The sequence below is a fragment of the Acomys russatus genome, chromosome 9, assembly GCF_903995435.1.
Source record: "Acomys russatus chromosome 9, mAcoRus1.1, whole genome shotgun sequence".
Taxonomy (NCBI): Eukaryota; Metazoa; Chordata; class Mammalia; order Rodentia; family Muridae; genus Acomys; species Acomys russatus.
Genome location: NC_067145.1, coordinates 3,333,848 through 3,358,542, shown reverse-complemented (window position 1 = coordinate 3,358,542; position 24,695 = coordinate 3,333,848). Strand labels below are relative to the sequence as shown.

Genomic DNA, 24,695 nt, shown 5'->3' with positions numbered 1-24,695 from the left:
TAAGAATCAAAAAAAAAAAAAAAAAAGAAATGTGCAAAGCGCATAATCAGGGCTCTTTGTTTACAGGGTCTTGTGTGAGGGATGCGGGAGAGAAGAAACAAGAGTTACTATTAGATTTGGTGCCTACACAGCAATGACTGGATGGATGACTTAAACCAATCCTGGACAAAGGAAGAAGCAGGCGCTGAGATAGGAGGTGTTTCGCTAAAGGATTCCAAGATCTGCCTCTAGCCAAGGGTGGTATGCTCTCACTCCACATCCCACACAGAAACCCCTTCCACAGGACGGAGGGCACTGCCCAGGGAGAGGAGGGGAGCTCGCAGACACAGGTGACTGCACCACTGCACACAGCTTTCGTAGAATAACTACGCTCCTTCCCATATCCTCACAGCCAGCAAGTCCTTCCACTGTACCACGCATGCACGCACACGCACACACACACACAAACATACACATAAACACACACATACACACAAACACACACGTACAAACACACACAAACACATACACACACAAATACATATATACATACATACACACAAACACAAATACACCCCTAATTTTCATTATCCATTCATCTGTTGATGGACAACCAGGTTGATTCCGATTTTTTGCTATAGTGAATAAAGCAGCAATAAACATGGTGTTCTACATACCTCTATAGTGGGGTTAGGAAGTTTAGAAGTTCACAAGTTCACTGAGACCTATAGACATTGGGGCTGGTTAATTTCAGTATGTGGTGGTTTTTTTATTTGCAAAGATTTTTGTTGGTTTTTTTTTTTTTTTAATTAGAAAGTTAATAAAAGAGGAATGCTAAAAACTTCACAAAGTTCCCTGTAGGCAAAGGGGAGAGCCCTAAGAACAAGAAGGGCATGCCATGGATGGAGTAACTGGGAACAAAAATAGCTCTAAAAGGTAAGTGTACTGGGGGATGCTACCTTTTAAAAGATTTAGAGAGGCGTGTGTGTGTGTGTGTGTGTGTGTGTGTGTGTGTGTTTATATGCATGTGGTTGCCTGAGGATGCCAGAAGAGAGTGTCAGACCCCCAGGAGTCACAGGTGCATGAGAGCAGAGGCCTGGATGGGAACTCGGATCCTCGGCAGGAGCAGCAGGCCCTCTTGACCACTGAGTGATCTCCCGCCCTTTACAAAGAAAGGAAAAGCAGAACACTGAATAATAAAGAAGCAGCAACAGAAAATGCATGAGAGGTGGAGACTTGATAGAGACAAGAGATGGAGCATCTCAGTTACCGAAGCCCAAGAGAGAATACACGCGTCACTAAGAGAAAAAGGATCGCTCTCTCTTCCTGGCTACTGTTGAACACTGTGAAAAACACAAAAATGAATCTCAGCTACCTTACAGAGTTATAACGCAAACAAACTAGAGGTACAAGTGCACACTTCTACAGTGTTCAGTTATCTTCTAGATGAGTGAACAAGTTCCTCTTCAACTCCATGTCACCTAGCACACTTATTAGCATGAAAATGTATTCATGGAATGCCCACAGCACCCGATGCTGAGGCTACAGCTGTGCGGGAATGGCTCAGATAATCACAAACCTACCCACCAACTGGCTAAACCTATGCTGAAAGAATGCCTCGCTAGCAGCTTATGGTTATTCTAGAAGGGAAACTCAGGCTCCATTGCAATGCCAGGAAGGAGGGATGAGACGGGCCGGGAGGAGGTGGCCAAGGAAGGGCTGGGGACCAGGTGCTGCCAGATAGGGACTCTAATCTTGGCTCCATTACTAATTAGCAGTGTGACTGAGGGCAAATCACTTAATCCCTCTGGCTTCAGCTTCCACCAACGCAGCCCAGAGGCAAGGGCTGTTTATGGCTCCAGCAGACTTTGCAAGCACAGCTGCAGTGCTCCATGGCCGCCAGCAGGGGTGGGCAGTGCACAGTGTGGGCAGCGGACTGTCACATCCAGCAGGAGTAAAGCTCCTACTGTGGACTCCAGGGCATTAGGATGGGATGACCCAGCAGGCAGAAAGCGGTGTGGCATAGCAAGGCCACTCAACTTTAAATGGGCAGAGCACTAAAGAACACAGCGCTTTGTCTCAATGCTTCCTTAGAACACTGGGGTCAAGCCATCTGGGCAGTGCTAACAACACAGTCAACTTCCCTTTCAAGCAAGGTTTTCAAATGAACTCATTGGGATCTGGGAAACTCACCAAGTAAGTCTGCACACATACTCCCCACCCTGTACCACAGAGACCTGACAGTACCATCTCTGCAGCAGGCGACACTGTGCAGGAGACGCTTACACTTGTTTCACTAATATTCTTTAGTGGGCAGTGCACACTAAAATACTTAACACTGAAAATTAAAAGGAACACTTTTCAAAATATAAGTAATTGTAGCACACTCCTGTAAGCCCAGCATTCAGGGAGGCAAAGGCAGGCAGATTGCTGTGAATTCAAGGCCAGCCAGGACAGCCAAGGCTACACAGAGAAACTCTATCTCAAAAACAAACAAACAAACAAACAACCAAAACAAAAAAACTAAAACCACAAAGCACTAAATAAATAAATATTTTCAGACTTGATGAAAACACTGAACTATCCACTGAGAAGTTAAAATGGCATTAGATTATCAAGAGCAATTAAGACTGTAAAAGGTACATTTTTCATTACTCTTTCTTTGGAGGATTCTGAAGAAAGAAGTTTACATAATCAGGGCAGGGAGAGTAAGAGAGAGGAAATAGAGAAGTAGGGAGAAGGGGATGCTTAGGAAAGCATGACTCAAAACTGTACCCCATGCACGAAACACACACACACAGACACACAGACACACACACACACACACACACACACACACACACACACGATCCCTACCAAAAGGGCAGGGACTGTTTGCACAGTCTGTCAAAGTGGCACAATGTCTGTCCCACAGGCATAATAACAGCTCTTGTCATTAGGCCATATGGTATCCCAAGTGCTGCCCATGAAGGGACTGGAGGTTACAGGGTTCCTGCACATGCACTGAGGCAGCCAGCTACCAAAGCAGACTGACTATGCAACTCACTAACGGGCTATCGTGGGGCTTGCTGACTTACTGGAAGAGCAGTACCTGCCCAACATGTCTGAGAACCTTAGCCGGGTGCCATTCAGTGTCTACCCTTGGTCGTGTTAGACGTCCTTCAGTGACAGTATATCTTTGGTGACTGATGGGATAAAGCCACAAGGATCATCCCCAAAGATCTACGAACCAATGGAAAAGAGGGTGGTGTGCCATCTGTTTCCAAAGTTTGAGAGACTGTGTCATGCCTAATAGGTTCACATATCACCTCAGTAACTGTGGCTTTGAGAGAACTGAACAGGGACATTATTTTTCCTTTTGAGGCGACACGTCTGTACTTCTCCAATCAATTTTGAAGTTCTAGTTCATAAATACCTATTAAGTTGGTTTTTACCTAGCAATTTCAAATTCTTATGTAACTCTTTTCACGAGGGCACTGTGGAAGTGTTAATAAAATACTCTGGCATACATCAGACTTTAATCAGCATTCTGCTATATTATAAAAACACCTATCACTATGAGTGAACATTGTAGGATATTTACTCCTCCAAAGAACATGTTGGTCTATGATTTAAATAGAATATTTTTGTTTATTTTTTGTCTTCATTTATTCCAATTTCCCAGGAACAGCTTTTAGCACGCGTCTTCAAGATTTCTGTTTTTCAAGATCTTTCATGCCAAGTTGGCTTATTTTCATTCTGTCCAGGCCTTTTTGTTAATTCAAAAGCCTGTCCATTATCCAAAACATCAAAACAAGAATGTGCTCTAAAAACCCTTTAAAGGCTTCTCAGGGCCTCAACATACAGCTGCTTTCATATGCTGAGCAAGGCCCTCTGGGCGCTGACACATCCAGTTGGTCTCAGTGCCTCCCCCAAACCACTGCTCTTCCAGGCTGTTCTGTGCAGTGTCTCCAACCTTTCCCATCTTTCAGGGCCGGAAGCCCCTCTCCAGAGTGACGTCTGCTCACTCATCACTCTGCTCAGCCAGGCTGTAAAAGTGACTCAAGAAATAGTAATGTATCACTACCAGAAAATGAGCTCTCGTGTATTACAGGAGTGAGGCATTCTGTTAAGGCACCTGGTTGGGGTGATAGCTCAGTTGGTAACGTGTGTGGCATGGCATGCAATTCCTCACATACAAGTATTAAAAAGAAAAAAGGAAAGAAAGAAAGAAACGAAGGAAGGAAGGAAGGAAAGAAGGGAAAAAACCTGGGAGTGGTGAGGCATTTTTCTGCTCTCAGTGTGGAGAGATGGCTACATTAGGACTCCTGGGGCTCCCTGCCAGGCTGGCCCGCCCAGCCTCACCTGTGAGCCTGAGATCCCAGTGAGAGACAGTGGACAATCCCTGAGAAATTGAACCAGCGGTTGACCTCTGCCTCCACATGCATGAGGACCTGCATGCATTAACACCGACATAAAGGTTTAAAAAAAAAAAAAAAAAAGCCAGGTATGGCAGCACACGCCTGCAATCCCAGCACTTGGGACGCAGAGGCAGGCGATCACTTGAGTTCGAGGCCAGCCTGGTGTACAAAGTGAGTCCAGGACAGCCAAGGCTACACAGAGAGACCCTGTCTCGAAAAACCAAAAGACAAAAACAAAAAGAAAAAGTAAATAAATAACCCAAAGAACATTCCTACAAGCAATCATTCCTATGTAAGAAAGCGTGACAAAAGCTTACATTCAAAACAACCAGGAGCAGCCCCATTCCTCAGAACAGGTCAAATCCTCCTCCTCCCCCCCCACCATCCTCCTCCTTCTCCTCCTCCTCCTCCTCCAATCTGCTAGAACCTCAAGCATCTCAGGGTCTGGATTGTTCTTTCTGTTGCATCCGGGTACTTGCTTATGTGAAATCAGTTGCCTCCGGGAAGGGAGCCCAACCCAAGCCTGGATTCCCTTGACATTTCACACTGACCATGCACTGGATACTCCAAAGAGGATTTTATACAATGTTTTTGGTGACGCTGTGTTTTCACTGTGGACGGCCAGATGCCGAATGCCCCCCGTGTAGCATCATGATGACATTTCAAGTTCCCAAGTTTGAAGACGGCAGATTCTTGAGTTTTGGATTACAGATAGTGAGCCGGTAACTGCTTCTATGGTCTCCTACCCATAACAAGGACTAATTATCTCTTTGAAAATCTCATTTAACACGTGGGTTATAAAGGTGCCAATTCCTTGATTGTACAGTAAAAACACCTCTTCATATGTTCTTCGGTAATTTGCAATGTTTTGGTTTGTTTTTTTTCTTTCTGGCTTTTATCTGTCACTCAGTAGTTGGGTAGTAATCATTTCTCTTCAGACAGGATGCAAACTTTATCTGTTTATATCAAGAACGTTTTAAGATTTTGGGCAATTCAAGCTTTAACCCACATAAAATTATTCTTGCTATATATGGCTAGAAACAAAGACTCCGGCCCATCAGTTACCACACTCTCTGGGTGCACGTGTTAACTGATGTGTCCCTGTCCTGCTGGCTCCCGACGATCGCTGGCTCTCCTCACCCTCTGTTCCCTCCATTGATAGCATCCACGCTTGTGGCTTCAACCACTACTTATACACTAATCTGTTTCACAGAATTGGCCCATGCCCAGCCTCAGACTAACCATTCACCAGACAAGCGTGCGCTTATCTACACAAATCCACTCCAGTAGGTTCTCAGAGCGTGCTGTGAAAAGACTTGAGTGCTGTACGCACTTGGATACCTCACAGTCCTCAAAAATCCAAGAGGAAACACACAGAAACTCACTTCCCCTCTAGCTGTGTTCCCAGGCCCCGGGCCAGTTCATGAATACTCAAGACAGTCAGTCACTCCGACTCCTGACCTCCAACCTGACTCCCACACACCCCTTAGTTTTCTCATCCTTTATTCCTCTGTCTCCGACAAGGACCCCAGCAACGCAGCGTCCTTGGAAGACTCCGGGCTGTACAAAGCTGCCACACCTCCTTCCCATTCTCTCCCCATCCTTTTGAGCTGGGGCAAACAGCAGGAGGCTGTCCTAGGCACAGCACTGGTGCTACTCTCCCGCGCTCTCCTTTCCAGCGGCACTGGTGCTTCTTGTGTCTCAGGCTTGACCCTTCTATCTCAAACAAGGAGCCATCCATACTTTAATTTTTCATTTTCTGTGCTTATCACAAAATACAGGAGATGATACCCTCCCGTCTTCCCACTTTCTTTCCCAGTGCTTTGTACACACTTTGAACAGCATTCATTGCGTTCCGCATTTAAAGCACCTCACTCCCACTGTAGTCGCCAGAGTTACATGCCAACCAGACCGAGCTTACTCAAAGGTCTTGTGAGGACTTAGCAAGCTAAGTCTCTCGACTGCTCTCCCTCCCTTCCTTCATATCCCGAAGAGGGAGGTCAACACAGACTTAGAGATTAAATGGCTAGTGGGGCGCAGTGGTGCACGCCTGTACTCTCAGCACTTGGGGAGGCAGAGGCAAAGGCAGGCGGATCTCTGTGAGTTTGAGGACAGCCTGGTCTACAAAGGCCCAGGACAATCGGGGCTATTACACAGATAAACCGTGTCTTTAAAAAAAAAAAAAAAAAAAGGAGGAGAAGGAAATGGCAACTGTGGCTTTAAATATACAGGTTAAATCCACTCATACAGGCCCACTGAAATACCAAGAGGAAAAAATGCTAATTATGCAGTTATTTTATGCATTTCAAATACTGCTTCTGGCTAGCTCTGCCGGGCAATAAGCAACTCTTATTTTTCAAAGAGCATGCACTGTATGCATTAGTGCATGGTAGGCATTTTTCTAAGTTCCTTAAAGATGGTATTGGGTTGAATCCTCAAGCCTGCTCTCTGGAGTCAGGGTCTCTGCCCTCCTTTTTATGGTAAGGCGCTGAAACATACAGGTCACACATCCTGGAGGCAGAACTGGGAAACATGAACTCAGCACTGTCTACAAAGCTCAGCTCGGAACCACTGCGCTTAACTGTGACATTCGCTACAGCAGACCCACAGAACTCCGGAGTCCTGGGCCCAGACACCTGTTCTGGCACTACAGTGGTGGTAGCACAGACAGGACACCAGCTGGAATCTTCGCTTTTAGCCCTATAATGACAGGACTTTTCTCACTTTCCATGTCATCAAACCAAACGAACAAGCACCATCCCAATACTGTGTTGTGCTCTCAGGACACCTTGCCTGTTGCCTCAAGCAGCAGCAGCAGCAACAGCAGCAACAGCAACAACAGTAGCAACAGCAGCAGCAGCAGCAGCAGCAGCAGCAGCAGCAGCTGTAGACTGCTTTCTCCTCCCACCCTGTACAGTTAGTACTGTGCCAGGAAAACGTCACCTGTTGCTGGGAGCACTTGATAATCATATCCTGATCCGATACTCTGAGCCGAGGCAACGGAATGCAAAGTAACTGCCATCTTTGTGGTCCCCTTCCAACGCTAATCAGACTTTTGATTACTTGAGCTCTTAACTGAGCGGGCGCAAACTCAAACACACCCCAAATGCCAGCCAGACAAAGTAGCTGTGACTAGCCAGGGATAGTGCGGTGATAAGTGTCCAGCCACTAAGAGCTGCAGCCTCTGTTTTATACCAGAGATGGACAGGGCATCCCGCACCTATGGAGTTTGCAGCTTTTCAAGTCTGAACTGCTGCTGTTTTGTCTTGTCTTACGCAGACTCAGAAAGAAGGAGTCAGGGTGGGGGATCAAGGCTGATGTCCACAGCGTAGGGACCTTCACCTCCAGGCTCCGGGGATCTAGCCAGGGTAGGACCCTTCCCAATCAGAAGAAACATTTTTCTGCCTTTTAAAAATGAAAAACAACAAAACACAATATAAAATCCCCTTATTTCAGAATGCTAGTAACTAATTTGAGGGCACAATACTGCAACGCTATTTGAGCCAAACAAAACACATTTCCACTTCTTAGGGAGACAGCTAAAAGCCTTAAAATGAAACAAACAAACAAACACACACACAACAAAACAAAACAAAACAAATCCCAAAACAAAGACCACAAAACAAACCTGTCTTAAAATGTAAATTGTTTTAATATTTGTATTTTAATGCACAGATACTGACCTAAATGTGCCTTAATATTTTAGTATATTTTAGAGTCATAATCTGAAAGCTTTGATGCCAAAAGAACTCTGCCTTTCCCCCGTTCATTCTCAGAACTCAAAATCCTAGGCATCAGTTTAGACTACAAAAACAAAAACAAAAAAACAACAATGACAAAAAAAGCTTTCCAAAAGGGAGGGAGAGAGGAGAAAAGAAAGGATGCTCTCCCTACCTTCAACATAAAAGTGGAACAGAAAAACAAAAACAAACAAACAAAAACTAAACAAAGAAAACCCTAAAGTTTTGGAAATAACTGGCATTTGATAGAAATACTTCAAAGTGGGTCGTTTTGTCAAGAAGTGCACTGCAGAAGGCGTTTATGACAAACGGCTGACAAGAAGCAATCTAAGGAAGGGAAGGTTTGTACATCCTGGCTCTAGCTTTAGGATCAGCAGGCCAGCAAGGTAGGGATGGCTGCTGGCCACACCCACCTTGTCACTAATTAGCATAAAGCCACAGCTTTAGTTTTATGGACCTTTCCCTTCATTCCCACTTGACTAGAATGGAGGCCAAGGCATGGCGCTACCCACCTGGGGCGGGGTGTCGGCCCCATCACTTAAACCTCTATTGGAGCCACCTCTTACGCACACCTAGGGGTTTGCTTCCTAGGTTATTTTAAATTCCATCAAGCTAAGGATCAAGATTAAACATCAGCATGGCATTCATAGGCCCAGTGCGGATCCTGGAGAAAGTACTGAGAAAGGGACCTGGGGTGTCGAGAAAGAGATCTAAAGAGAGAATGGTCTCGGGGGCCAGCTGTGACCTGACTTGACACGCTGTTGGACAAGGAAAGCAAGAAGAAGAAAAAGACAACTGTTTTAGGTTGAAAGAGTTTTCTCTGATGTCCCAAAGAACCAGACGTTCACACTGAATACACAGTGCTTGAAGGCTTTTACTAGCCAACCAGCTTACTCAGGGTGCTATTTAACAATGCCAACCAGGACAAAAGTGATAGAGACAACTGTGACAGTGTGTGTGTGTGTGTGTGTGTGTGTGTGTGTGACATTTTCATTAATGTGCTGGCATTAAATGTGTGAAAGGAAAAAAATGTACAAAACAGCAAATTCACTATATGTGGTGATGAAAATGCTAACAAACCATCCAATAAATGAATCCAATAAAACAAATGTTAACACAGGTAACTCACAGATAAGAGGTTGGGGAGAAAACTAGAACTTAGCAGCAATATGTGGAAAACAACCAGTTTAAAAAAAGGCACATGGTGTAATATGGCTGCCAAAGTAGTAGTGTTTGAAATCCTGTCCTCTAGGGGCATTAAAATTAAAAGTTAATTTTAGTCCATAAAGAAAACATATAAGCAGGGCATGGTGGCACAGACAGACCTGTAATCCCAGCACTCTGGGAGGCAGAGGCAGGTGGATCTCTGTGAGTTTGAGGCCAGCCTGGTCTACAAAGCGAGTCCAGGGCAGCAAGGACTACACAGAGAGAAACCCTTTTGTCTTGAAAAGACAAAAGAAAAAAAATTAGCAAGAGATAAAATACATATAAAATTATTACTCCAATTATTACAAATTGTTACTGCGACAAAAACAACAAGTTTACTCTTAAGTGTTCTCACTCCACCTCTCCACAGGGACAAGCTAGTCCCTATGTATGGTCGGCATCTATCCTAAGGATTCTGGGTAAGAAAACGTCAAGACTCTCCACACGCATGCCGTATGCTTTCTGCATACGCTAGTCTCAGGAAGCTGTATAGAAAGGACATGGGGAAATGAGCACAGAGGGCATCTTTAAGGGCATCATGATTACTCCCTCCTTTGCTGCCACCGTGGTACTGGAGAAATGAGGCAAATGTGCAGAGCCAGGCAGGCAGCGTCCCTCTCAGCCCTCACTCACTGCAATGACCCAGCCAAGTTCCCCATCTGCACACACTCAGCCTTATTATGCCAAATCTTCCATGGCTCTCCTTGGCTTGAGGAAGTCCCAGTCTTAAGATGGCACAAGATCTTTGTGTTTCCTGCCAGCTTCACTCCTGCCCTCTGTGTTTGTTCTATCCTTCTTCCCCATGCAGGGCTCTGCCTTCCTCCAGCGAGGAAACAAAGGGGTTAAGTGACTTGCTCAGTCCAATGGCTAGTAAAGAAAGAAGAAGAAAAAAAAAAAAAAAAAAAACAGAAATGGAACCCAGGTTTCTGACTGTGACTCCAAGGTCGGAGTCACGTTATGATGCAATTTTAGTTGATGATGATGGTGGTGGCGGTGGTGACAGTGACAGACCAATCTGATAAACCTGATGAGCACTTACTAAACATTCCATACTTGCTCAGTCAATGGCAGGCATGGTGGTGCATGCCTTTCGTCCCATCAGGAAAGAGGCAGAGAGGCAGGAGAATCTCTGAGTTTGAGGCGGCCAGTCTGGTCTGCATAGTGAGTTCTAGGATATCTAGGACTAGGTAGATAGTCCCTGTCTCAAAAAAACAGACAAAAACTACTTCTAAGCTGGGCGTGGTGGCACATGCCTTTAATCCCAGCACTCCGGAGGCAGAGGCAGGAGGATCTCTGTGAGTCTGAGGCCAGCCTGGTCTACAGAGTGAGTACAGGAAGCCAGGGCTGTTACACAAAGGAACCCTGACTCAGGGGAGGGGAGTGGAGGTGGTATGGGATGCGGATACTTCTAGAAACTGTTCTTTCAGACATAGTAGACAAGATTGCAGAGATGTGCACCGAATACCAGAATGCCTATGACTCTGAGGCCCATGGAAAGTTCCACCTCCTGCTGCGCTCTCACGAGTTTCTTAAGAACTTGTGTTAATTTAGGCAAAACCTACACTCATTTTTAAATTGATTCTGACTTTTCCCAGGTGTTCTACATAGCCCCCACCAGTCCTGTCTACAAGTATAATTTGTTCCTTACAAGTCCCAGACCTTTTCAGTTCACACACAAAACAGACTCTTGATTCGCAGCCCCCAACTTGTTCTTCCTCAATCATCCCCCTAATCAAAAATGGTACCGACACTGCAAAAAGTGGCTTGCAAAAAACCATTGGCCAGGCATGGTGGTTCACGCCTGTGATCTCAGCACCGGGGAGGCCAACACAAGAGGCTCGCCACCTTAGTGAGTACAACTCAACAAGAAATCATCTCGCAATCTCCCCCAAAACAAAGCAACCAGAAGCTCCCTAACAGTTCTTGACTCATCACCTTCCTGCACAGAAGCCTCCACCTCCCCCGCATTGTCTGGCAGCTCCAGCATCATAATTTCTGCTGCCAAACCCTGCCCACCCGTCCCGGCCAGCCTCTGCCCCGCACTGCTGTCAGTGAACCGATCCTCTCGCCTCCATCCTTGCTCCCCACACAGCAGGCACAGTCATCCTCCAAAACTATCCATCAGACCCTGTCACTGTGGACTTAAAACTGGGGCCAGTTCTTATACACACACTCTCCTTCCTCTCCCTTGACCCTGAGAGGTCCCAGTCCCGACCCAGACACCCCTCTCTCCTTTCAGCCACCCCCTTCTGGTCCTCATTCTCACCAGGCCTGGACCCCGCAGGGAACTTGTATATGTTATTTCTGCCACATGGAACATCCTTCCCAGGACCTCCCCCTAGGTCCTAGATATCACTCAGGTATTGAGCTAAGACTTACTTCCTTAGCAACTCCTCTCCCGTCACCCAGGGAAGGACAAAGTGTCCTCTAGTGAAGTCCTGCCACTCTCCTCACCCTGCAGCACCCACTGTGCCCAGCTCCTATTTTCCTTGTTTACTGGCCTGTGCTCCCAAAAGACAGGTAAGCTTTGCAGAGTAAGAGGTAGCTGTCTTCCCTAGTCCTGCTGCCCCCAGCCTCTCACCCTGCTGCCCCCCAGCCTCCTCAGCCTGCTGGCCCCAGCCTCCTCAGCCTGCTGCCCCCAGCCTCCTCAGCCTGCTGCCCCCCAGCCTCCTCAGCCTGCTGCCCCCCAGCCTCCTCAGCCTGCTGCCCCCAGCCTCCTCAGCCTGCTGCCCCCAGCCTCCTCACACTGCTGCTCCCCAGCCTCCTCACCCTGCTGCCCCCAGCCTCCTCACCCTGCCCTGCTGCCCCCAGCCTCCTCACCCTGCTGCCCCCAGCCTCCTCACCCTGCTGCCCCCAGCCCCCTCACCCTGCTGCCCCCAGCCCTCCTCACCCTGCTGCCCCCAGCCCCCTCACCCTGCTGCCCCCAGCCTCCTCACCCTGCTGCCCCCCAGCCTCCCCACCCTGCTGCCCCCAGCCTCCTCACCCTGCTGCCCCCCAGCCTCCTCACCCTGCCCTGCTGCCCCCAGCCTCCTCACCCTGCTGCCCCCAGCCTCCTCACCCTGCTGCCCCCCAGGCTCCTCACCCTGCTGCACCCAGCCTCCTCACCCTGCTGCCCCCCAGCCTCCTCACCCTGCTGCCCCCCAGCCTCCTCACCCTGCTGCCCCCCAGCCTCCTCACCCTGCTGCCACCAGCAATTACAAAAACTGCCAAAGGCACAAAAAGGTGTGGAGGAAATATGTCAAATAAATTGGATAAATGACTTTATAAAAGGAACATTATGCGTAATTGTGGAAGATGATAAAGTTATAGTTTTAAGTCATATTACAAAAACCATGTAAGTATTATTTCAACCACAGCTTAGCATACTCAGAGTGACAAATACTAAATATACGTTTATACTATTGCTGTGATGAAACGCCACGACCAAAGGCAACCTAGGGAGGAGGAAATGATTTATTTCACTCACGGTTCCATGTAACAAACAGTACATCATCAAAAGCAGTGAGGGCAGGAACTCACCCAGGACAGGATCCTAGAGGCAGGAACTGAGCAGAGACCTTGAAGGGATGTTGCTCGGCCAGCTTTCTTATAGAACTCAAGACTACCCAGCCCAGTGGAGGCACTGCCCACAATGGGCGGGGCCCTCCCTCTCCCACTGGTCACTAATTAAAATGCTTACAGCTAGGTTTTTTTTTTTTTTTTTTTCAAGACAAGATTTCTCTGTGTAACAGCCCTGTGTACAAACAGACTTGCTCTGTAGCTCAGGCTGCCCTTGAACTCAGAGATCCACCTGCCTCTGCCTCCTGAGTACCGAGAATCGAGGCATGCACCGCCACCAATGGGCTACAGCTGGATCTGATGGAGGCATTTTTCTCTCAGCTGAGGCTCCTTCCTCTCTGGTAGCTGACGTAAAAGTAGCCAGTATACTGTCTAAATATGCACAGAAATTAATCTACCGCATGTAACATAATATCATTGCAGTTACCCTAAGGTTGAGATTAAAATTGTAAAAATATTCGTCTCCAAGCTTTCTCAATTTTTATAAAGTATTTTACCTGAGTAGTTTTAAAAGGTATTTCCACTTTTTTTTTTTTTTTTTTTTTTTTTTAGCTAGAGCCCTGGCTAGCCTAGAACCCATATGCAAACTGAACTCATGGAGATCCGCAAATCTACCTGCCTCTGCCTCCCTAAGCACTGGGATTAATGGGTGTCTATTATCCTCTAAAGATAGTTCAACCTCTAAAAATGTACAGATGCAGAATAAAAACAACTCCCCATTAAAGAAATGGCAAGTAATAAAATAAACACATATTTTTTTCTGATTACTCAATTATGGAATAAAAATGATAAAACCATGCCAGAAGCCTTTAATTTCTGACTTGAGAAAGAATGTGAAAGTCTCTGGCAGCCGTGGTTTGATGGCTAATGTCCCCAGGGGTCCACTGTGGCTGGCTGCGAGGTCTTGGGGCTGGTGGTATTAGAAGATGGAACTCTGAGAGGTGGAATGCAGTGAAGTCTGTGGGTCATTTTAGGTGCGTGCTCAGAAGGGATTCTGGGGCCCCGGTCTTTCTGATTTCCAGTTTGCTAATGTGAGCAATCCATCAATGGTGATTACAGCCCAGAGTCCTCATCAGAACTGAATCAATGCTAGCACCACCATGCTCCTCACCGGCAAAACCAAGAGCTAACTACACGTCTTCTCTGTACGTAGCCCATGTTGGGTATTTTATTACAGCAGTAGAAGGCTGAAAAACGTACCAGGATAGGGGATAAGGACTTTATGCCTGGTGACTAATGCTTTAATTATGAATTTTAAAAGTGAGTAATGTAAATTCTCAAATTATGGTTTTTCATAAGACAGAACGTCCCACTGCATATTCAGTCCATATTGAATAAATTTTAATAACACGAGGACCATTTCCTGAAATGTCATGTTAGAAAATGAAACAAACAAAAAAACAAAACCCTGAATGTCCAACACGGACCTTCATTATGTGAAGAGAGAAAATATGGACAAGGAAACAGTAGAGTTTAAAGCTAGTCCTTCGCTGGCTACTCCTCGTGGTATTTAAAAACAAAACCAACGCCCAGAAGCCCTGTAAATAGCCAGCCCAAATCCACAGGCCGCCAACCATCTGTGCTGCTCTGGAGTTCCCCATAGAGCTCATCTTTCCTATGGATTCCTGTGTTCACTCTGCCACCATCACAAATGGCAAAGAAAACCAATGCAGAATGTTGGTTTACTGCCACAGTTTTGGAGGCCTGTGCCCATGAGACCCTTCGCTATACACTTAAAGAGAAGCAAAACCCTGTGGTGGTGGCATGTGGAGGCATGTGGAGGCATGTGGAGGGACTGGACAACTCACACCACACCAGGAAGCAGAAGAGTAAATGGGGGCTACTGTCCCACAAGCCAGCGACCTAAGCACCTCCCACAAGGTGTACCTCTTAAAGGTTCTGCCACCTGCCAATACCACCACCCCAGGAGACCAAGCCCTAACTCACATGCCATGGGCGGCATCACCCTCCAAATCACAAATAGCGGCGACCTCCAAAACAGATAACTTCAGTTGCCATTACTACCCAGAGCATCTATGCTGTTCTTCTTGTAGCTCAAGATCATGGAAATCTGGGTGCGGTGAAGAACAAAACACACAAGCCCACCTCACTGAAAAAAGGAGTGCTTCGGCGACTTCTATCAAAAGCCCCAGGCAGAAAGCAAATCAACCTAGTTCCCTCTAACTTCTTCCACCTCCACTGCCCATAAGCATCCGAGTCTGACCCCGACAGCATAGCCTATGGCATTCAGGGCTTTGGCTGTTGGAGGTTGGAAAGTTCTAGAACAGAGGCCTCTCTAATCTCATTGATCCTGGCCTTCAGGAAAGTGTTGCTACATCCTCCCTTTAGTCAACAAGCTGTTTTGAGTCTGCGTGTCAATACAACACAGCTGCTGTCTACTCGTCACCACGTCACCACGCACTCCGTGCATCTCACTAGAAGGAGTTCTGAGAAGTGGCCCCACCCCCAACAGAAGCAAGCTAACTGCTGGCTCCAGCGGAGGAGTGGGGAGTGAGGGAAGTGGGCTGTGGGGGGGAATGGCATAAGGGGAAATATGACGTGTGATAAGATGTGGACCTTGCTGGTGGCAGCGACCTATGACTAAAACCTCCCATGAGGGCTACAATGTGCACGATTCTTTTCTTTAGCTGTATGAGGAAGAACAATGTAATGTTAGCGTTTGTCACAAAGGAACCTTTTGTGATTCCCGAGTCTTCACTTTCATCCAAGAACTTGGTGTGCACATCCCGCAGGTCCACAAACTATACGCTGTCCACAACCACTACCAGCATGAAAAAATCCTTGTCTCTACACAGTTCATGGGTGTTACAGCAGTTTCACATACTGTTGGGTACAGGCACTAGTGCCCTTCTCTCATGGGAAGACCACATGCTCGGATTTCTCACTTAGAATATTCCTAAATGCTGCTCATCCTAGATTTATGAGGGGGGGGGACTCAACAATTTTACAAAAGAGAAGAAGGAGGAAGAGGAGGAGGAGGAGAAGAAAAGCATAAGCCCTCCCTCACAGCTGCAGAGTGTGCCCTTAACAGAAGATGCAGCAGCAGCTTTCAACGCAGTAGCCTAAGAAACTGTCACCTAAGTTTAATACAAGTCATCTGTACATGTCAACAAGGTGATGTAATGGAGTCGCTGTTCATCAGGCAGGTTGAACAAGCAGATGGCAGTGTTTGTCTTCACTGGAAAGTAACATCACATGCTTTCTTTTGAAAGTACAGGACAGGAGACCAGGATGTGCTGCCTGCCACCTTCTGTCACTGACCTCCTGGCTCCTGTGTGTCATTCAAGGGGCAAGGGCACCTGTGTCCGGGGCACTGTGGCCTATCCAGAGCCAGGCGAAACAGACACACCCACCACAGACTGAGTCAGACCTAACGTTAAGGAATGTATCACAGGACTACTCAAGACAACTACAGGGAAAAAAATATCTTCAAGGGCTGGAGAGATGGCTCAGCAGTTAAGGGCACTGTCTGTGATTCCCAGAGGACTGGGTTCAAATCCCAGCACCCACATGGCAGTTCACAATTGTTTGCTTGGCACCTTCACACAGACCTACATGCAGACAAAACACCAATGCACATAAAATAAAGGTTAAAAAATATATCTTCAATTAAAAAAAAAAAAAGCAATGGTAACAGAAAGCATCTTCATCAACAGGTGAGGGCAGGTACCACCATGCCTGTCCACCTGAGTGCAGGCCCTGGAACTGTCACAGTGGAAGAAGAAAACAGTCTCCTGAGAGTTGGCCTTTGACCTCCACATATGCACTGTGGCATGCAGCACCATACATGCATACACACACACACACAAATAAATAAATAAGTGGTTTTCTTTTGAAACCTCAAACTATTTCCCAGTGACCAGGAACAATATTGTGTCAGGTTGCCCTGAGATGTTTTTTCATGACCCATGTAATTTATAAAACAGAACAATTCTACCTAGGTAGGAATTCTTTTAATATTAAAAACAGAGTCCTCATCGCCCTAGCAGCCAGGGTTATGTGTAGCAACCCTCCTCTACCGGAGAGCACAGAGGGCTAGCATCACCACCTGCTCAACAGGGACTGAAAGGGACACAGAACTTAACTCAAGCTCACAGAACCGATGGGAACGGAAATGGAATTTCCTCTTAGACCCTGCACTGTATCACACACTTTTTAGATACTGGAAACTCAGGGGAGTTAAAAAAGCAAGAGAGCTATAGTCGCTACATACAGAAACAAAACTCACCTAGTGTCTGGACTCTAATGTTGGCATCTTCCTACACAGTGCTATGGAATCGATCACACATGAGTACATGCACCCACACACTCCAAAAACAAAACTTAGATCACCCTACACATGCCACCTTGTCGTTGGACTTGTCTCTGAGCATTTGTCCTGTCCTAAGGTTAGCCTTCCCCTCCATTGCTGTTCTGCCATTAGATATGAAAATCACAATTCATTCCTATTACTGAGCATATTCCCAGTGTGTAACTAGTATAAACAGAGTTACAAATTACAGGGGTGGTCTTAGTATGGGGCGTGGCCCTTGCCATCTACAGATGACTTTTTCCCCTGATCCCCCTTCCTGATTCTGAGTCATGTCACTAAGAGGACTTCCCACCAAGTTGGTGATACCTGTGGGAAAGGCCAGGCTCCCAGCAGGAGCACCCACACACTGGTGCTGTGGAGGCCAGACCATGGCTGTAAGCTGGTTTCTACACACATGCTCTTTTTTTTTTTCTCTCCCCCTCCTGGTTTAAATTCCTAGGGGTTGAAATGCCTGACTAAGGGACAGAGCACATTTTTTGAGGCTTTTGGTGAGTAATACAAAATTGCCCTCCTGGAAAGTTGTAACAATTCGAACGTCCTCCCAGGAGCATCTCAAAGCGACAATTTCCAGAGCCTGTAGGGCTTGCTAGATTTGATTTCAAACAGACAAATTCTGACAGGGCCACAGGGTTTCAAAGTAGTAAACTCACTGATAAGACACGTCTAGAAGACAGGCAAACAATTCAAGGCACTGCTCCATCTCAAAAATCCGTATGTTTTCAAACAGTAAAGATAAAATGTTTAGGGCTCCGGGTATTGGCAGGCTGGCAGCACGGTCAATAAAGGACGGGACGAAGCCACACATGCCAATCTGGCTACTGCTAGGGTTAGGAGTTTGGGTTTTAATAGTAGCACGCTTTTTTTTTTTTTAACAAGAAACTCAAAAAATTATATATTCATATGATATAAACATTCTCTCACAGCTAATGTGCCAATCTGACAGCCTCAAAATTCATTTAGATATTTATTCACTCAACAAATATGGGTGTGCTTGCTGTAGGCAGACACTATGGCCACATAGTGACCCCACAGTGGTGAACCCCTCGGGGCGATGCTGCCCTAGACAGAACTCAGAATCCTAGAGGTAACACTCAGTACCAGCAGGTTAGGGTGCCAGTCATCAGTGACATCCACGTTACATATTAAACTCCAAAAGTGACCTGCTGATCCAAGAGGACTCTATGACTCTCAAGTTCCACGGTGTGACCAGGTTGTTCAAACCTTTAATTTTATATTTTCCTAAAAGCTTATACTTTCATATCTTTCTAGATGTTGCATAGGCTCTCCCCTAAAGCCATTTTTTAAAAACTACAGTAACCCTGGTAATCCTAGTACCTTAAAGGAATAAACATGGGGGTGGGGTGGAGTAAAGTTCCAGTCTGATGATTTATGTTCTCGGCTTTAACTGTTTCTTTGGAGAAGTTTCTAGAATGTTCTTACCTTATACACATTTATGCCATAAATGCAAAAGCACAAAGAATGGCACAGTGGTGGGTCCCCAGGCCAGCTTCGTGGAAACAGCTGGCATCTTGTCACCATGCCCTAATGTTTACAGTGGCACTCAAACCGCCCCAGCTACAGCATGTAGCTCATGGCAATAGTCTCACCTTCATCCTACCACCACCAGAGCTCAACCAACCCACACAATTCTGCCCACAGAAGGATTACAACTTAACTGCCCCGTTAGCACTTTCTAATATTAGAAGTGGGAAGCACTACTCTGTCATCGCTTGTTATTTTCCACCAGATGTTGCTGCTACCACCATGTCAACTGTCCACTGGACTGAGGGACTCCTTGCAGAAGTCTGCTTTGGGGGAGCAGACATAGCATCCAAACACACACACACACAAACACACCCCTTCAGGAAGTAATATCGCCTCCTAGTGGCCCTTCAAGGTAGTACCACTTAACAAGATTACGCTCAACTCTAGACACATACTGATTTGTTCAGCCTTATAAACCAAAAGAGTGAAAAACAGCCAAGATGTTACCACCATGCAAGAGCACACTGGAAACAAAAAATATCCACCAGACCTTTTCTCTCACCCTCCAACATTAAGTGGCAAGGCTTGTGAGCACCAACTCCGGCTTCCTTCTGCAGCACTATGGGTGACTGAAAAGCGCGCATGCGTACTACTCAAGACAACATGTGACAACTGGAACTCCGGTCCTTCTGCAACTTGTGTTAGGACTGCAAAGCAACTGCTTGAATATGCTTGAATTGCTAAGCATCTAAACTCCCCACAATTGCTCCCTGGCTTCGGCTATTTCCCTGAACTGAAAATGGGAAAATGGCAGAAGCTGCTGTGCTTGAGACTGAGGCATTTAAAAATCCACTCTTTACTTAGTGCCTGCACAGGTTGTACCACACTGAGTTGGAGATACAATTATCTTATGTGGAACCAAGTTATTATACCATCAAGTATCAACCAGTCGGCATAGGAGATTTAAAAAGAAGAAAAAGAAAAATCAAACTTTCATTCTGTAAGTTTACAGAACTCCTGATACAAAATAGGAGCCCACCAGCCAATAAGCAGAAAGGCAAGACTCTTATTACATGGCTACAACAATTGCTTGGCATCAAACCCATTTCCCAAGCTTTCAATTAATATAAAGGAACATATATTTAGAATGACAAACAGATTAGGAGTTGGGAAGAGGAAATACCACAAGTTCCTGCTATTTCCTAAAAATAGAGCAGGCGCACACACATTCCTCCTGTGAGAATCCTGTACCTGAGTTCAGCACAGCTTATTAGTCACCCACAGGCCCGAAGACCTTAACATCCATACTTAAAAAGGCATCTGGGTCTTTTTCTGGTGTGTAAATGGCTACGCCACTGGATTCAGTCATGAAAATTCACACTAAATCTCTCCCAGAAATCACTATGATTTACTAAAAAGGGCGGTGTCTGTCTTGGTTTGTTTTTAGCATTTCTGACTTGAATTTCATGGCAGAAGAATGAGGTGCAACTGGCTTAAGGCAACAATTTGGGAGTATGTTAACTGTTACACACACCGGTAAGGTCAAGGGCCAGAGCTTAGGTGGAGAGCTCGGATGAAGCGCCACCAGAGCAAAGATCAGGCGGGATTATTTCTTAGACTCTTTCCTAGCTCACTTATTCAACAAATAAAGAGGGACAGAGGTGGAGCCTCTGCTGCAAAGGCCACAAGCAACAGCAAGCCCCTGAACTTCTGGAGCCACCAGCCCAGGGGGCACTTTTTAACCCTCAGCTTCTGCTCCACATCCCCTGCCATCCCAGGCTCTGTAAGCAGCACAGCCATCCCTGCATGTGCTGGCAGCCTCCCTTCTCCTCAGCATCAGCACAGCACAGTGGTGGCCCTATGTCGCCTGGAGCGTTGGCACTCAGGGTGTGCCCTCTACCTGAACCCTGTCCGTTCTCCAGAATCAAGGGCTGCTTCTCCTAACTCAGTACTCCAACCTGTCTGCCCTAGAGAGGCTTGCTCCCCACCCCCACCCCCTGCCCCAGCCCAGGCGGCAGTCCTCGCCATGGCCCTCTCTACCTGAGCCATGCAGGCTCAGTGGCTCCCTGCTCCTTCTCATTAGCTGATACCATCTTTCTTCGCTGCTCCCTCACTAGTTTACCCGTCTCCACAACTCAGATGGAAACCCCTGACAGCCAGTCTGCTTACCTTGTATAAGCTGGATCACGGTTTCCCGAAAATTGCCTGGAATATTAACAGAAAACTGATAAACACTTATTTATGAAGAACAAATATGGACAGTGTTAACACTTTTGTGTTGATAACACAGTGTTAGGTCCCATATAACAAAGAAAAAAAAAAAAAGACAATACCCTAAATACTGAAAGAGTCAATAGGGTTTTAATTAAACTTTCCATATGGAAGAAGAAAGAGGAGGAGCAGGAGGTAGCAGGGGAAGAAGGAGGGGGAGGGGGAGAAGAAAAGACCTCCACATATAGTCACACCAGGCTATATATAATGCAGCACGCTCAAATGCTAGCATTAGTATTACCTAACCTTTACAATTTATTATGTTTCCAAAAATCACTCTAAGAGATGCCAAGGACAAATATTTTTAAAAGCATCCTTTCCCTGAGAGTTGGCAGTAATCGTTTGCCAGCGGCGTGAAGGCAATTTATTCACATTAACGTAGAAGCCAGAGGTGATCAACCACAGAGAGCAGAGACTATGTCCTGATGACAAGCAAATTTTCTGAAACACAAAACTGCCCTGTCTTCAATTTAATAAAAGGTATGAGCCTTCACTGCATATTAAAAAAAAGTTTACACTCGTAAGATTAAAAACAGACAAGTAAAAACAGGGTCTCGTTCTATTATCTCTGGCTTGGAACTCAGTGTGTAGCCTAGACTAACCTAGAACTCATAGAAATCCACCTGCCCAGGCCTCCTGAGTGCTGGGATTAAAGGCACCACACAGGGCCTAGCAGAATATTCTTATAATTGCACATTTGTTACTTTCTGTTGTTGAAACCAGGCCCAAACTGTCATTAGAGGGATGGCTTTAGGTCCTGGCCATTACAACTCTCATTTCACAGCAAAGATGCCGCAAAGTCCCTATGGGTCACTTTGGAGTCATAAAAGCAAAGGATGTGCATAGGACAGAGCAGGCATCCACTTCCTGCAATGTGAAGAAACAGCTTACTGCTGCTGTCTTTGGGCCCTGGGAATAGCTGACATCCACTTAAAAGCCTCAAAAAAAAAAAATTTTTTTTAAAAAAATTAAAAAGTACTTTACAATAATCTCATAGCAAGGTATCAGAGGGAACACACACACACACACACACATATACACACACATAAATTCTGCCATCCTTAATGGAGTTCTCAGATGCTATGAGAGTGGGAAGGTAAAACAGCTTTCTTAGGGGATTGATGGAGACTGTTGAGACTTAGGAGTTAGGGCTCTGGTCCGGAACTGAAGAAGCTGGTATGGAACAGGGCCATACAATGCATCCCAGTCAGGAGGGAAGGCAAAATGAGAAAAATGTTACAAGGCCTTAGGTTACATTTGGAGAGGCACAAGAGCCAGTAAGCATGGAACCTACTGGTGCTGTGGGAGGAGAGAGATGTGCTCTTTCCTCTGAACTTTTTGTAACTATTAAGTCTTCTCCAACATGAAAAGACATCCCACAAATTAGTACCATAACATCTTCACGTGATCATTTATACTAACACTGTTCTCGAGAATGAGTCTTCAGAAGCAAAAGTTTGTTCTGTTTTGTTTTGTTTTAATCAGAAAAGTTTTTTTTAAAATAATCAGCACAGTCCCCAATTCTCATTTCCCAGAGGAGAATCCAAGTCTCCACTAATTAGGGCAGAGTGGCTTGTGATCTCACCTATTACAAAGCAAATACACCTCAGTTCAACTCTGGGAGAGCAAATAGCTGCTTGGGCCTCAGCTTTTTAAATATTTAAATATACCTCATATTTAAACTGAGCTTAAGATTCTCCAGTGAAGCCTCCAAATGGACGCAGTTTCCACCTGGCTGTAAAAGCGCACAATCTCCTGTTTTCTGAAAGCACAGACTACGCCGAGATTTGCTTTCCTCCTCCAGGCTTTGACTAGGAGCCTGCCTGTGCTCCTTCCTAGTGGAGTATGCTTCAGATCTTTGTCAAAATAATCGTGTTAGGGAAGGGGAGAGCACCAGTCGCAATAAACAAATGCTACAGTTTTTCACTGGGGGGGGGGGGGGGGAGAGTTGCTTTAAATAAAACGTGGGCACCACTTTTGAACCTCGGTCTAAGTAAGTCATATCAACTCGACTCTAAGCGACTACTCTTTGTTGAATCAAATAGGCAACTGAAGACTAATTGGATGGCAAAGTTTAAATTGAGTTTTGCTGGAAAGCACACTTAAAGAAACACAAAGTAACTGCAAAGAATGTATTCTCTTGCAAATGTCAGTCAATAACAGCGCGCATGTCCTATCAATATCTGGCTGCATGAAACACACCTACAAAAATGGACACAAAGGTAACGCAAGTGTAAATGAAAGGCTCCTGTGTTTTGGCAGCTAAAGACAGGGGCCGGAGTCACATTACTCCAGCTCTCCTGTAAGTTCACACTTGCTGTGCAGTTTTCTATGTATCTAAATTCACGATCCCAACGTTGTGCGTTTAGACAACACATCAGGAAAGCCATCAAACAGGAAGCCTAACTTTGCTTGCCCACACTTTAATTTGGGGTTTAATAAGTTTAGCGACCTCGGAAACAGGGACCTTAGAAATATAGATAGGTCAGTCAAATCCACCATAAAAACAGAAAAGACAAGACGAGGAACTACTTTTCTGAAGCGCTGAGGTTCAGGGGCAAGAAGTCATCTGGCAGGTCGCAGCTCTAAGCCGGGAGTTAAAGGTCCTTCCCATCCCCCTGGGTAACCTCTGGCCTTGGAACTCACTGCCCTTCGCGCCGCATAAGTTCGCGCGGTGCAGCCCGCGTGGGCGCGGACTGCAGGGTTGACCCTCGGATGGCACGGACAGCGCGAGCCCGAGCAGCGCTGCCCCGGAGCCGGGGACGCGCCCCCCGCACGCGCTCAGGGCTGCTGCTGCGCCGCGCCCCCGCACTCACCGGCCGCTCCCGCGCCGCTATCTTGCCATCCCAGCCGGCCGCCGCCCCGGGGCAGCCGGGACCCTGCAGCCCGGGACTGCAGTGGCGAAGGAACGAGCCGGTAACAACCGCCGTTCTAGCGCCCCTGTCCGCTCGCAGGCCGGCTCCAGCGGCCACCGACCACGGGCCGCCGCTGCCCTCTCAGAACCCCCGCGAGCCACCGCAGCCCCAGGCGACGATAACGGCCGCCGCCGCCGCCACAGCCGAGACGCTCCGGCGCGGACTGCGCGCCCGGAGGCGGCGCCTGCAAGCAGCTTGGCGGGGGGCGCTGCGCCCAGGCCCCGCCCAGGCTCCGCCCCGCGCGCCCCCGTAGCCCTCCCGGCCGGCCCTGCCGCGCGCCCCGGCGCGGGCCCGCGAGGCCGCGCGTGAGTCGGAGCCGCTCGGTCGCGCGCGGGCCGAGCGCCCAGGGAGGTGCCTCTGCCGAGACTCGGGTCGCGCAGCCAGCCTTTGCAAGGTCACCCAGGCGGCTGCGAGAGCGCGGCGGCCCTGCCGGTGCAAAGCCTGAGGATAAGGCCAGCAAAGTCCTGGCTGCCCGACGGGAACCTGCGCGGCTTCCAAACCGTTGTCATTGCTCATTGCAAGCCTTGCATGGAGAAGGAAACAGGGTCTTTCCGAAAATACACACGGACGCCAAATTCTTCCTAAAACACGCCTGTTTGCTTAGATTTTTTTTTCTTCCTCTCTCGGTGTTGTGAATTACCTAAACTGTCCTAAGGGCTGCCGCTCAGTTCCCGTTTCTTCTTGGTAAGGGGACCTCTCGGGGCATTCTGGGAACATCCTGGAGCCATCTAGTCGTGTCTCTGAGGCGTGGTGGGCTTATTTGTGCAGAGAAGAAACGGATCCCTTAATGGGGTGAGATTTTTCCTCC

General features: G+C 47.0%; 1 protein-coding gene across 1 annotated transcript in view; it reads right to left on the bottom strand.

Annotated features, from left to right (window-relative positions):
- Positions 1–24,024, bottom strand: part of Lifr (LIF receptor subunit alpha) — a 64,709-nt gene extending 40,685 nt beyond the window's left edge. Inside the window, exons 1-2 of the mRNA XM_051150934.1 lie at positions 23,789–24,024; positions 20,871–20,906 (exon numbers count right to left, since the gene is read on the bottom strand). The gene's annotated coding sequence lies outside the window, so the exon portion shown is untranslated. The remainder of the gene's footprint in view (positions 1–20,870; positions 20,907–23,788) is intronic.
- Positions 24,025–24,695: the final 671 nt, after the last annotated feature.